Below are 12,703 nucleotides of genomic sequence, written 5' to 3' on the forward strand. Positions count from 1 at the left end.
GACTCTGCAGGGAATCCAGGTGAAGGTGGTTGGGGCTCAGCAGGGGGGCTGGGTGTGGGGGGCTCAGTTGGGGGCTCCGGGTGCTGGGAGAGTGGGGCTTGATGGGGTGGGGGTCCAGGTGCAGCTGGTTGGGGCTCAGTGAGGTGGGGGTCCGGGTTGGAAGGCTCATTGGAGGGGTCCAGGTGTAGGGTGGTGGGGCTTGTCAAGGTGAGGGTTCGATGGGCCTGCTTAATGGGGGAGCCCCAGCGGCTGCCAAGGGGATGCTGCATGCCAGCCTCCCACTTCCCCCAGCAATTCCTCTATCCCCTTTTCTTCTCCATCCCCCTCCCTTCACTCCAGTGCCATAACAAGGGCAAGGCGAGTGAGGCACTTGCCTCGGGCACGCAAAGCCGAGGGGCGCAGAAAAGCCCCGGAGCGTCCCTGTCGGAAGGAAAGCTGCGTGGCTTTCCCGGCTGCTGCTGCCTCTACGGCAACAAGAGACGCTGGCCGGCAGAGGGCTGAGGGCGAGCAGCCACCTGCTGCACGTCAGGAGGGGGAGGGGAGGGGAGGCACACACGTGCTTCACAGCCCTCCCCTCCTCCTGCACCCACCTGGAGGAGACGCTGAGGGGGCTTCCGGTGGGAGGCAGGATTATCTGCAGTGGACCTCACTCACCTGAGCAGCTGCTGGGGCTTCGGTGCGTGTTTGACCCTGTGATCCGCCCCCCCACCCCCCGCCACCACTCCTGCAAACTGGGCAAGGGGCAGCCCCATCCCCCACCCCCAGTGAGGCTATGGCGAGGGGCAGCAGGGGAGGAAGGAAGCCACATGTGATGGCAGTCCCCTCCCCCCCAGCACCCACCACCCCCTCCCAGAGCCCACACCCCCTCTCTGGCCCCCAAACTCTGTCCCAGAGCCTGCACCCAGCCCTCCGCACTCCCTCCCAGAGCCTGCACCCCTCCACCCATCCTGCACCCCACCCTGTGCCCCAGCCCGGAGCCTGCACCCAGCACCCAAACTCCGTCCCAGAGCCTGTACCCTCACCCCCTTCCCCCACACCCCCTCCTGCACCCAAACTCTGTCCCAGAGCCTGCACCCAGAGGCCCTGCCCCAGCCCAGAGCCTGCACCCAGCACCCAAACTCCGTCCCAGAGCCTGTACCCCAGACTCCATCCCAGAGACCAACCTCTCAACTGTCCTACACCTCAATCCCCTGCCCCAACCCAGGGCCGGCACCCCAGACCTCCTCCCCCCACCCAAACTCCCTCACAGAGCCTTAGGCCAAGCCTGCACAACATGCGGCCCGCGGGGGCTCACTGTGCGGCCCGCGGGGGCTCACTGTGCGGCCCGCGGGGGCTGAGTAGATGGGCTCACTGTGCGGCCCGTGGGGGGGTGAGTAGGCAAGCGGTGGGTGAGGGAGGGGGGCTGAGGAGGCGAGTGGGCGGGCAGTGGCAGGGGGGGCAGGTGAGCCGGTGGCGGGGGAGGAGGGGCTGAGTAGGCGAGCGGGCGGGCAGTGGTGGGGGGGCAGGTGAGCCGGCGAGCCGGAGGAGTGGGGGGCTGAGGAGGCGAGCGAGCAGGCAGTGGCGGAGGGTGAGTAAGCGAGCCGGGGTAGGGGGGCTGAGGAGGCCAGTGGTGAGTCGGTGGCTGACCTGTTCTACTGATCTGGTCTGGCTCCCATCCCCTCTCCCAGGGCCGGCTCCAGGACCAGCAAAACAAGCAGGTGCTTGGGGCGGCACATTTCTAGTTGCGGCATTCTGGCGCTGGCCATCATAGGTGCCGACTCCGGGGCATGGGGAAAAAGTGCCCTCGCCACTCCAGCTCACCTCCGCTCTGCTTCCGCCTGCTCCCCTGAGCGCACCGCCGCCGCTCCGCTTCTCCCCCCTCCCTCCCAGGCTTGCCGCGCGCGAAAGAGCTGTTTCGCGCAGCAAGGCTGGGAGGGAGGAGAAGCCAAGCGGTGGGGCGCTCGGGGGAGGTGGCGGAGGTGAGCTGGAGCGGGGAGTGGTTCCTCTACCCCCCCGTTACTTCCTGTGCCCTCCCACCCTAGCTCATCTCCCCTCCGCCTGCTCCCCTGAACGCGCTGCCACTCCGCTTCTCCCCCCTCCCTCCCAGGCTTGCCACGTGCGAAACCGCTATTTCGCGCAGCAAGGCTGGGAGGGAGGAGAAGCCGAGCGGCGGGCGCTCGGGGGAGGCGGTGGTGGTGGAGTGGAGGTGAGCTGGACCGGGGAGCGGTTCCTCTACCCTCCCGTTACTTCCTGCTCCCCCTCACCCTAGCTCACCTCTGCTCCACCTGCTCCCCTGAACACGCCGCTGCTCCACTTCTCCGCCCTCCCTCGCCTGAGAGGGAGGGGGGAGAAGCGGAGCGGTGGCGTGCCTGGGGGAGCAGGCGGAGCGGAGGTGAGCTAGGGCGGGAGGTCGCGGGGGGCCCGCAGGAAGCAATGGGGGGGGAGAAATGCGGCATGCCGGGGGAGGAGGCGGTGCTGGGGATTTGGGGAAGGGGTTTGGAAGGGTGGAGTTGGGGTGGGGCCTGGGGCAGAGGGGCACGAAAAAGAAAGGGGAGGTGGCCAAAAATTTTTTTGCTTGGGGCGGCAAAAATCCTCGAGCTGGCCCTGCCCTCTCCAAGGGTTGCAGCTGTCTGGAGGTGCCTGCCTTCCACGCCTTCCTCATTCATTCAACAGGGCAATTAATTACAAAGTGGGGGGAAGATCTTATTCTACTTCTAGCAAAAAGACATTTTTCTTTTACCTTAATTATACTACCTTAAGGGCCCGCTATAACATATTACCGAGGTTCAATACTGCTGTTTCGGTGGGGCGGCGCTGGGGAAGGAGGGTTTGTTTCCGTGGGGCGGGTGGCGCTGGTGGGGGGGGTTGGCGGCGCTCAGGGGGTTACGGCCCTCAGCTGTTTTCTTTGGAGTAATATGGCCCTCGCCGCTTTACGAGTTGTGCAGGCCTGCCTTAGGCAGATGGGGGGCAGAGGGCAACTACCAAAATTTCTACAAACCTGCCGCCCCTGATACTTGGAGGGGGGGTGAGGAGGCGAGCGGCGAGTCGGTGGATGGAGGGGGGCAAATCTCCCAGATTCAAAATCTGGGACTGTGTCCCTTGGTCCTTTTTGCTACTTTTCTCTGGGCTGGGGGCTGTCCCAATGCTGCAAAGAGGGTGTTCCCAAAGGAAGGTGCTTGCTTCTAACCCCCTAGGCCATCAGTATGTCTGCTCTTCTCTAGTCAGCCCACTTGACAAGAACAGTTTGATTGTCCTTGGTCTGGCTCCCAGCCCCTCTCCAAGGGTTGCAGCTGTCTGGAGGTGCTGCCTTCCACGCCTTCCTCATTCACACCTCATTCATTCAACAGGGCAATTGATTACAAAGTGGGGGGAAGATCTTATTCTACTTCTAGCAAAAAGACATTTTTCTTTTACCTTAATTATACTACCTTAGGGGCCCGCTATAATATATTATCAAGGTTCAATACAAAGTCATATAAAAGTTATACAAACATGCATAATGCAGAGATTTATCTACAACTGCACTGATTGACTGCTGTGTGCAGTAATATAGTGACCCCTGGGTCTTTGAATGAGGCTTTATACTTGGGGGGGAGGGGGCGAGCGGTGAGTTGGGGGCGAGCGGGTGGGCAAAGAGGCGAGCAGTGAGCCAGCAGAGGTTCTAGGGGTGGGCATAGGGGTTTCTGGCAGGGGAGGGAGAAGGTGAAAGGAGGCAAGTGGTGGGGGGGGACTGACTGGGAGGGACGCAGCAAGCCAGCGGGGGGGTAGGGGGTGAAGAGGGGTGTGATGGTGGGGCCGAGCGGGGAGGGGGCGGGTCCTATTTTACTGCTGTGATCTGGTCACCCTATGTTAGGGTTACCATATTTAACAAATAAAAAAAGAGGACCCTCCACAGGGCCCTGGCCCCGCCCATTTCCCACCCCCAGCCCCGCCCCAACTCCGCCCCTTCCCCGCCCCAACCCCGCCCCCTCCTCCCTCCCACTCCCAGCCACGCGAAAAGGGCTGCCCGAGCGCTACCGGCTTCACGGTTTGCCGGGCAGCCCCCAGACCCTGCGCCCCCGGCCGGCGCTTCCCCAGCGCAGCGGAGCCCGGGAGGGGAAGCGCCCAGCCGGGGGCGCAGGGTCTGGAGGCTGCCCGGCAAACCGTGAAGCCGGTAGCGCTCGGGCTTCGGGCAGCCCCCATGCCTCCGGACCCTGCGCCCCCGGCCGGGCACTTCCCCTCCCGGGCTCTGGCGGCGCAGGGTCCGGAGGCATGGGGGCTGCCCGAAGCCCGTAGCGCTCGGCTCTTAAACAGAGCCGAAGAGTCAGGGGAGGAGCAGAGCCGCCGCGGCCGGAGGCTCTGCTCCTCCCCTGACTCTTCGGCTCTGTTTAAGAGCTGAGCTGCCCGAGCGCTACCGGCTTCGGGCAGCCCCCATGCCTCCGGACCCTGCGCCGCCGGAGCCTGGGAGGGGAAGTGCCCGGCCGGCGGCTGGGGTCCGGAGGCAAGGGGGCTGCCTGAAGCCCATAGCGCTCGGGCGGCTCAGCTCTTAAACAGAGCCGAAGAGTCAGGGGAGGAGCAGAGCACCCGCGGGAGGGGAAGTGCCCGGCCGGCATTTTTCCCGGACATGTTCGTTTTTTTGGCAATTCCCCCCGGACGGGGGTTTGATTGCCGAAAAGCCGGACATGTCCGGGAAAAACCGGACGTATGGTAACCCTACCCTATGTGTGCCATTTCTTCCCCCTCCCAAACCTTCCTTTTCGGCCCACAGCTGTTTCAGCGGGGTGGCACTGGGGAAGGAGGGTTTGTTTCTGCGGGGCGGGCAGCGCTGGGGGGGGGGCGCCATTTTATATTCTTGCCTTGGGCGCAAAAATAGCTAGTTATGGCTCTGCTTCACTCCCACATTCCCCTCCCCCTACCCTATTCCACCCCCTTCTTTCCCCACTGCCTCTTCCACCCACCACGTCACCCCCCTTCCTTCTTCCCCCTCCCCCCCCCGTTTACCCAGCCCCACTGCAGGCACTCACTGTTGCAAAGAAAACTGGAAGGCTCCCACCACACAGAAGGGGAGCCCAACTGGCACTAGGACCCAGGAGGCAGCATTCAGCTGCAGAGTCAGCAGAGTGGAGAGGCAGCCTCCTTCAGCTGGACAGCTCTTTGCTAGCAGAAATGGGGAGGGGGGGCAGTGGCATGTAACCCTGTGTGCCCCCACCATGCCTTACCTCTGTTGGGGGGGCAACCCCCCCAAAAAAACACTGTGCCCCTGGGTGTCCCACCTCCACACGGCTTCCCTTTGCTTCCCTGCCGTTTTCTGCAGGTGTGCAGTCATGCAGAATCCCCCCAGGAGTGAATTATGGCCTGTTTTATCGTGGCTACTATCAGGGGTGTTTCACTAAAAGCTGCCTGGTTCACAACACCAGTTTCAGCATGTCCACATGCAAAATAAACATGAATTTAGAAGGCAGTTAGCATTTTGAACATGTCTGGAAACTTTCCTAGTTCTTCCCCCATTCTGGCTCCAATACAGCAAAGTACCCAAGCACGTGCTTATGTCCCACTGACTTCAAATGTGCTTTACTCAGCTAAGCATTTGTGATGTGTAGCAGCAACTCTGGTGCGTCATTGGGAGCGGAAACATAACTTGAGACCTCGGGTTCTAACAGCATGAGCCTCTATTACCTGCGCTAAGAGACCCAGATTTGTTCACCGATGCCCTAGCATGTTCATCAACCTCCGTATGTGGCCCTGATGCCCCTAGAGGGGAACAGAACACTACACTGCACAGGTGTGGGTTACAGATGCAGTAAAGCAAATGGTTAAGTGTTTGGCTGGCCTGGGGCCTGTAACACTAGTTTCTCACCATTTATCTATCATTACATTTCCCTGACCCTTTTTTTTAAATATAAAGAAACAGCTTTAGGTTAGTGAGGACAAACTGTTCCGTGGAAATCACCACAGCGGGAGTCTGCCAAGATTTTTGGTAGCTGCAGAAACTACTCTTTACAAGTCACAGAATCACAGACAGATAACAGAGTTGTTAGGGCTGAAGAAGGCCCATAGTCTTGATCCAATCGCACTGAAGTAAGTCAAAGTCTTCCAACCGACTTCAGCAGACAGTGGATTGGCCTCCTGGTGCCTCATCCCTGGTTTGTGTGTTTATGTTCACACATGGCAAATATCTGTCAAGTCCTTGCAGTAGTCACACACTTGGATTACAGGTCTGGATTCTGAGCCCATCCCCCCTCCTGTCTACACACATAAGGTTTCAGGATGTTTGGACTAAAATGGTTGAGGTCTCCCTGTAGTTGACTCTAGAAATGAGTGCACTGTAAACAATCCCAAGAATGCTTGGTTTCTTTGGTTTACAATGAACAGGGGACTCTCTTTAGGCCTTTGCAAATGATGTTATAGCCAACAGTTGTGTCTAACTTTTTTCCCCCTGATTATTTGTTTGATTGCATTATTGTGCACAGCTCTTGCAATACAGAACAAAAACAGTGACTTCAACTGAGCCATTCATCTAACCCACTAGAAGTCACTGCTTGCAAATGTCATTGATTTTCAAGTGGCAGGTGGAAGATATGTAGCTTACCTGCCCTATACAGAATGATTGTAAGTGACAATACTTGGAAGTGGAATCTGACATGAAGACCAAGGGCATAGATTTGTGCAGGTCGATGGAAAAGCTTCTAAATAAAGCAAAATGGTAAATGCCACTTGCTGTATTTATTTTACATTAATTAAGTGAATTTAATGCTGGTGAAAAGTGCTATGCCACAGATCGGCAACCTTTGGTACGCGGACCGCAAGGGTAAGCACCCTGGCGGGCGGGGTCGGTTTGTTTACCTGCCACGTCCGCAGGTTCGGCCGATCGCGGTTCCCACTGGCCGCGGTTCGCCGCTCCAGGCCAATGGGGGCTGCGGGAAGCAGCGGCCAGCACATCCCTCGGCCCGTGCCGCTTCCAGCAGCTCCCATTGGCCTGGAGCAGCGAACCGCGGCCAGTGGGAGCCGCGATTGGCCAAACCTGCGGATGCGGCAGGTAAACAAACCGGCCTGGCCCGCCAGGGTGCTTACCCTGGTGGGCTGCGTGCCAAAGGTTGCCGATCCCTGTGCTATGCTGACAGCTCTAGAGACAGAAATTATCCCCAGAGCAGAGACAGCAGCAGCTGATATTGATTCAACCCTGTTCTGGAGGAACAGCACCTAGCAGAGAAAGGGGAGTTCAAATCTCCATTCTCATTTGGCCCCCATCAGCCTGTCTGCTGAGACTACTGACAAGGCGGCCAACAAACCACAAATGGATGGTGGGGTTTGTGATGTTGGCAATTGACTGCTGGAAACTGGGCTGTTACATGATCGAGGTGGGTAAAATAACAAATGGAAAAGATCAGTTGGGTTCTCCACTCTACCTGCTTCTAGAACAAAGCACATTCAATTTAATTTGTAACTGATGGAAGGAAACAGGTATTTAAAAAAACAAAAAACACCTACACATAATTAACCTTACATTATGCAGCGGGCCCCACTGATTTTTTGTGAATGCCACTACTGGCTTCTGAGGAAAACTGGAAATTAAGTAGCACTGAGTTTAAGCGGAGTGTACAGTACTTCTGAGAGCCAGGTGCCGAGCGTCCCAGCTTGGACACCCTAAAATAGCAGCACTGAAAGCGGAGGGGGTGATTAAGATGATAAGCCTCTAGCAACTTTGAGCCTGGACTGCAGGCTCTGTGGCTTCAAATTCCAGCTCTTCCCATTCCACCGTATGCAGAAGGCTGATGCCAGTCTTCTTACACGAACAACAAAGCAGAGCCACATCAAGCCCATCCTCAAACAATCCCACAGGCTCACTATTCCCTTCAAAACCGCCTGCGTTGTTTTTAAATCCCCTCACAGTCTTGCTTCAGACTACCTCAGGGACCTGTTCTCTGCCCCGTTCCCTTCTCATATCTAGCAACAACCCCCTCTCACATTCCTACTGCATGTGATGCAAGAGCCTTCTCCTCCGCAGCTCCTACTGTCTGGAACAGTTTCTCTGTGGCCTCAACGCGCCCTCATTTTATACCATTCGAAAACACATCCCTTACGCTTGCTTCAATTTCTGTCTTCCACTTCTCATCTAACTCAGTAAAGCATTTTGAGAGAGACACCCCGATAAATGAAATAGTATTGTACCAAGTTTGGTAAAAAGTCAATAACTTTAGATATATTTAGTGTTACTAAACTACCTCTGCAAACCCAGTCTCCCAGGGGAAGGCTCTTTGGGGGGGTCTTAAAGGTCCAGCTGAGAATCAGCTGGTTTTACCCTGTTTTGCTGCTGCTCTAGCCCTTCCTGACTTCCAGGGTTCCACTTTGCAGCTCTTAATGAAGTTTGTCTATTTATCACTGTCCCCATAATAATCATACTTGTATCTCACATTTATAGTGGGGTATTGCCCAGAGGCCGACCAGGAAGGAGGCCCAGTTATGCTACACACTGTACAAACATAAAGAATATATAAATTGCTAAGCACCATACAGACATTAGCTAATTAACACTCACCCATCTCTCTGAAAGGCACCTGTCCACCACTCACCCATTCACTCTTTGCACCCACCACAGCTCCTTCTAAGAGAGGTGCCAACATTTGAAGAAGTTTTGCAGGCACAACTCTCCAGAACACAAGGATCAAAGGCCACTAGCCCCCCAGGTGCTGAGAGGGGACTTTCATATGCATGACTCTGGTGAAATGTAGGCTGCTTTTAAGCTGAATATATGAATTGTCAAGGCCCTTCCATGGTCTGGGGGAGGGGTGTCAGATGAATATCCAGGACTGTGGGTGCTTTTCTGACTCTAGGGATGTCCCACTCCCCCATAATCCACCTTCCCCAAACACCACCATCCCTAAAGCTCCCCTTACCTGCGTGCATCCTCAGGAGACATCTCCACTCACCCTCTTTCTCACAGAGGGTGGATGTGGGGCTTCTCTCCTCTTTCCAGGGAGGAAGGCTTGGGGCTCCTCCCATCTGGCCTCTCTCCAGGGAGCAGGTGAGCTTCAGGACTTCCCATCCCTCCTCATCTGGGTGTCTTCATGAGCAGGGGTTAAAAGGCAATTGAAACAGGAGAGGGGAGCTCTCATGCCAGCCAGGGAAGAACTTCTAGCAGCACATCTGCTTTGGTATATGCCCTGTATTCTCCTATGCTTCCCTCCCCCACAACCTTGAGAGAGAGACACACAGGGTAGGACAGAGCATGGCTCAGCAGATGATGGGGAGGGAAACAGCTGCTGCCTGGAACCAGCAGAGCAGGAGAGGAGAGGGGAGGGAAGCAACAACCACCCTCCTGCCCACTTTTCACAGCTCCCCCTCATGGTGATGGGGCTAAACATGTTTTTTTTTTTTTCTCTTTTAACTGCTAGGCTGGTACTTGGGACCAGGTTCAAAATCCCAGGTGAAATAAGGCAGTCATGTGAGCTACATACAAACTCTCCCACTCCGTCCCGCCAAAGAGCTCTCCTAGTCCAGCGTGTGCAGGTGGAGTTAGTGATTTTATTTTTTCTCCCTTGATGTCTCTAGTTGTAGCTTGTAAGTTTTCAAACATCGCGTTGATGGCTAAAGGGATACTTTGGGTCAAATCAGACCCCAAATGTAGTTTTTTTTAAAAACTGATCTTTTTAAGAAAAAACAATAGAAACATTTTGCATCAAATAAGACATATCCAATGAAAACAATTTGCAAAAAAGTATCGCCATTCCCCTGGCAGTGTTTGCAGTCTGACATTGCAGCATTGGGCTAGGGCCTAAAAAATCTAAAAGAGAAATTAACTAGAAATCCACTCTAAACAAAAGGGAAACTGGCTTGTCAATTTTCATTGTCCAAACTGAGCGTAATGCAGAAAATAAACACCAGAAATAGTGAAAGCAAATTAGATTATAAAATACTTCCTGCTTTCATAATTTGCTTTCATTGCTAACAATTTTTTTAAAAAATATGGTTTTAAACCTAACAGTGTCCTCCTAACAGTCTATATTGTCATGTTAGAGGCCTGGGTTTGATTCCTGGGCCTACACTCTTGCTTCCTTGGCTAGCAGAGGGTGAGAGTGCTGCAGAAGCGCTCTGATTAACACCCACAGAAAGAGTGTTTCACACTGAGCCATCCAGTATCTTGCTCTTGTGCAAGCTCGGGAGGGAATCCTACCTGAGCCTGTTTTATGTGGGATCATATAGGTGTAGGGTGTAAAGTGCAAGGAACCAGTGAGGAGATCCCCAGGGTTCTGACAGGGAACTGGAGGACCTGTAATAAACCCCCAGCCCCATGAGTCATCAGCAGGGTGACCAGACGTCCCATTTTTAAAGGGACAGTCTCATATTATCCTGCAGGTGTCATGACTTTTTCTAAAAAACGGACAAATTGTCCGGCATTTTCTGTCTTCTCCCCCCCATCAGTACTGGTGGGTCCTGCTGCTGGCCGGATCCCTGCTCACCAGCCGCCCGCCCATCAGTGGTGAGTGGAGGGGTCCAGTGGCCGATGATGGTGTGGGTGGGCGTGCAAGGCTGGTGGCGGGGCAAAGTTGTAGCGCACGGGGCCAGCCGCTCCCCCTGCTGGTCCATCAGCGCAGCCTCCTCTGTGTGCTGGCTCTCAGCCAGCAGGACCCCGCCCCCCCATCCCATTTCCGGCCAGCACTGGCTGCGCGCTGCAAGCTGTGGTGGCTGGTGAATGTGGGTAGGCGCCAAGTGGCAGCCGGTTAAGTGTCGCCTCTGCTGCCCATCCATCTGCCCTTTACGTGCTCCCCCTCTCACTGTCCTCTCCCTACTTTTCCCCTTCACCCCCTCTCCCCTGCTTCTCCTCCATATCCCCCCGGTGGCATGCATCCCACTCCCAGCGCTGTGCGGAGAACCAGCCCCTGGTCAGAGTACTGAGCTCAGGAACAGCCTGGCCAGCAGGCTCCTTCCTTCCCCCACTGCCTGTGACTGGGCACCCACCCCGGGAAAGCCCAAGACCCTCTGATCTGGGGCACTGGCCAGGAGGAGCCGAGCCCTGCATGTGCAAAGCCCCGCACAGCGCTGGCATGGGGAATCCTCACAGGGTTTGCACAGAGAACCTTCAATGTTGCAGCACAGATCTCTACCACATCCACAAAAGGAGCCACCTCATTATCTGGGAGCAGTAATAAGTTGCTATACTCTAGTGGACTAGGAACTAAAGGGGTCATGAAACTGGTTTTGCCAGTGACCCACATAAAGAAATACAAATTCTAACACCACAACATCCTACCTTTAAAGACTGAGTCCTAAAACTTTTGATTTGCCTTGGACACAGTTGGCTGTTCTCTCCAGGTGCGCCTGAGGTGGTGAACCCATTGGCAGTGCCCCTTCGTTGCCATCAGCCATGTCCTGGCATGCCACCACTGCCAATCAAACACTGTGTAACACTTCATAATTAATCACCCACATTAAAAATGGTAACTTTCCACAGAACATGGCAGTCAGATCCCATGTAAAATGCAAGAACCATTCAGGAATTCATCAGCATCACAAGCTAACTACAACAGACACTGCATGTCTTGTCAGAGCAGAAGGGTTTTAGCTTTGGCTGAGCTGCCATATTTTGTGCCTGAGCTGATCCCCAGTCAAAGTTGGGGTCTGGAAAAGGGAAACCCACTTGAACTTCTGGAAGCCTGTTTCTAAGGGTTGGACGCTGGGCAGGGCTCATGTTGGAGAGCTCTTTGGTGGGCGTTATATGAAAGTGAGAGACATAAGAGAGTTGTAACAGAAAGAGTGCTTGAGCATCAGTGTGTGGGTGGGTGGGTGCGTGGATAAACAACTATTCGATTTGACCACTAGATGGCCCTGTTGACCCACATACAAAATGAGGCAGAAGAACATAAGAACGGCCATACTGGGTCAGACCAAAGGTCCATCAAGCCCAGTATCCTGTCCTCTGACAGTGGCCAATGGCAGGTGCCCCAAAGGGAATGAACAGACAGGTTATCATCAAGTGATCCATGCCCTGTCACCCAATCCCAGCTTCTGGCAAACAGAGGCTAGGGACACCATTCCTGCCCAGAGGCAGGGCTGGGGTGGAGCAGGGGCAGGGGCCCTGGGGAAGAGGCAGAGCAGGGGCTGGAGCAGCATGCAGCTGCGCAGGGCACCAGGAAATTTGGTGCCCCAAATTTCCTGGTGCCCTATGCAGCTGCGTACTTTGAGTATGGGTAAGGACGGCCCTGCTTGAGTGGTAACAGCTAATTTAGACCCCATCATTGTATATGTATAGTTAGGATTATGTTTTCCAATGTGCATTACTTTGCATTTATCAACATTAACTTTCATCTGCCATTTTGTTGCCCAGTCACCCAGTTTTGCGAGATCCTTTTGTAGCTCTTCGCAGTCAGCCTAGAAGGCTAAAAAAAATATCTATAAATGAAGCAGCGGGTTAAAAAAAAAAATCTATAATTCTCAGCAATAATTCCCAACTCATTTTCTTTTTACGCCACTCACTTTTAATTACATTGTGTAAGGTTCTCAACTTAGACAATACAAGGAAAGACCTCTCCATGAGGCCTGTGACACAGCTGCCTTGCAGAGCATAGCGGTCGATTAGTTGGCTGGCATATCAAGTTCTCAGTAGGTTTAGTGGTTCCCCCTCCACCTCCTTTCCTCATTCGTAAGCACAACCTGCCCATGTCCTTCAGCATCCCTGCAGTCCTCAGCGTCCTTGTTTTTGTCAAGACCTATTTTCATATGTTTCCTCTATTTCTCTCCTTCTGTCCTC

This window comes from Emys orbicularis, chromosome 1 (assembly GCF_028017835.1).
Source record: "Emys orbicularis isolate rEmyOrb1 chromosome 1, rEmyOrb1.hap1, whole genome shotgun sequence".
Lineage (NCBI taxonomy): Eukaryota > Metazoa > Chordata > Testudines > Emydidae > Emys > Emys orbicularis.